Genomic DNA, 2635 nt, shown 5'->3' on the forward strand with positions numbered 1-2635 from the left:
AAGATCAAAGAGAATCCTGAAAGTAGCAAGAGAAAAGTGACCTGTCTCATATAAGAGATCCTCAACCAGATTATCAGTGGACTGCTGAGCAGAAAGCCTGGGGGGATAAGGCATGATATATTTAAAGTGTTGAAAGAAAAATAACCTACCAACTAGAATTCCATGCTCAACAAAACTGTTCATCAAGAATGAAGGAGAAATTAAGACATAAACATAAGCTGAGGGAATTCATTGCCACCGACTTATCCTATAAAAAATGCTAAAAGTTCTTCAAATCAAAATGAAAGAACACTACACAGTAATTCCAAATCATATGAGAATGAGAAGATCTTTGATAAATGATAAATACATGGACAAATATAATATCAGTATTTTTGTAATTTTGGTTTGTAACTCCACTTTTTACTTTCCATAGGATTTAAAAGACAAATAGATTTAAAGACAAGTCCATATTAATGAGTACACATGTATAAAGATGTAATTTTCTTGGCATATGAGAATTTATTATTTTCACCATCAAAACTTATGATCTTGGTCTCTCCTTCTTGCCTTTGTATAAGGCCAAAAGAGATACACTGGCTTAAACCTTAAAATGAACTCCAGGAATGTCACTGACAACATGACCTTTGTGACCAAATCTAGCAACAAAAACCTCATCCTTTTCTTCAATAAAATTCAAACAACCATCATTGGGTACAAAGGCTAGATCTTTGCCATTCTTGATCAGCTGGACCCTGACACACTACCTGATGGCAGAATTTGGCTGTTGAGCTTCAGTCCCTACTTTTTCTACCACAATTCCCTTTGCATGGGAAGCACTTCCAAAGGGGTTGGCCTTTGGGGCTGTGCCCAAGTGGGCTTTCTTGTACTACTTATCATGCCAGTTCTGATTTTGTTGGTAGCTATGGAGCTTCCTGGCAGTACAAAAGGCCATGACACTTGCCCATCCTGCCAGTGCCATGGGCCCGAGCAAAAGAACTAAAGATGTAATTTTTTATATTATTAACATAAAGTGGAGAGTAACAGAGCTGTAATATAATACAGTTTGTGTATATAATTGAAGTTAAGTTGGTAACAATTTAAAATAAATTCCCAAAACATCAGGGTGTTACACGTAAAATTGCTGTGGTAACCAAAAAGAATAAATCTACAGCATATAAGCAAAAGGAAATGAGAAGGGAGTCAAAACGTGCCAGTATAAAAAGACCCAGCCAAACACAAAAACAGAACAGTAATGAAAGGTGTGAGGAAAAAAAAAAGATTCAAAACATATACAAAACAAACAACAAAATGGCAAAAGTAAGCTACATTATCAGCAACTACGTCAAACAGAATGGTAAAATTTATGTTATGTATATTCTGCCACAAGATAAAAATTACACGCAGGAGAGAATTACACGCAGGACCACTGAACTGAAGTGGTCAGTGCAGGAGTAATAGGAATCAAAGTTTATAAAATAGCACAAGTGACAAACAGAACACAAGATCACGTTGGTGGAGATCTTTGGAAGATTGGGGAGGAATTTGGATTTTTATTGTAAGTAAATAGGAACCCCTAAAAGTTCTTAAGCTGGGGAATAACTTGACAGAATCAGTGTTTTGTGAAACCTTTCCTGAATGAGTTCTGAATATGAAGGTAGTATAGCAGAGACCTGGTGAGGAGTGTTGTAGTGATGGTCTTTGAAGTCATAAGAGCCAAGGAAATCCATTTATTTATTTATTTATTTATTTATTTATTTATTTATTTATTTATTTTTATTTTTATTTTTATTTTTTATTTCTTTTTTTAATAAATTAATTTTTTATTGGTGTTCAATTTACCAACATACAGAATAACAACCAGTGCTCATCCCGTCAAGTGTCCCCCTCAGTGCCCGTCACCCACTCACCCCCACCCCCCACCCTCCTCCCCTTCCACCACCCCTAGTTCGTTTCCCAGAGTTAGGAGTCTTTATGTTCTGTCTCCCTTTCTGATATTTCCCACACATTTCTTCTCCCTTCCCTTATATTCCCTTTCACTTATTTTATATTCCCCAAATGAATGAGAACATACACTGTTTGTCCTTCTCTGATTGACTTACTTCACTCAGCATAATACCCTCCAGTTCCATCCACGTTGAAGCAAATGGTGGGTATTTGTCGTTTCTAATGGCTGAGTAAAATTCCATTGTATACATAAAACACATCTTATTTATCCATTCCGCTTTCGATAGACACCGAGGCTCCTTCCACAGTTTGGCTATTGTGGACATTGCTGCTAGAAACATTGGGGTGCAGGTGTTCTGGCGTTTCATTGCATCTGAATCTTTGGGGTGAATCCCCAGCAGTGCAATTGCTGGGTCATAGAGCGGGTCTATTTTTAACTCTTTGAGGAACCTCCACACAGTTTTCCAGAGTGACTGCACCAGTTCACATTCCCACCAACAGTGTAAGAGGGTTCCCTTTTCTCCGCATCCTCTCTAACATTTGTGGTTTCCTGCCTTGTTAATTTTCTCCACTCTCACTGTTGTGAGGTGGTATCTCATTGTGGTTTTGATTTGTATTTCCCTGATGGCAAGTGATGCAGAGCATTTTCTCATGGGCTTGTTGGCCATGTCTATGTCTTCCTCTGTGAGATTTCTCTTCAGCTCTTTTG

At 37.7% G+C, this 2635-nt stretch overlaps 1 pseudogene; it reads right to left on the bottom strand.

Annotated features, from left to right (window-relative positions):
* Window positions 1–523: 523 nt before the first annotated feature.
* Window positions 524–947, bottom strand: LOC140628217 (small ribosomal subunit protein uS12-like; annotated as a pseudogene).
* Window positions 948–2635: the final 1688 nt, after the last annotated feature.

Source organism: Canis lupus, chromosome X (genome assembly GCF_048164855.1).
Source record: "Canis lupus baileyi chromosome X, mCanLup2.hap1, whole genome shotgun sequence".
NCBI classification, from domain to species: Eukaryota; Metazoa; Chordata; class Mammalia; order Carnivora; family Canidae; genus Canis; species Canis lupus.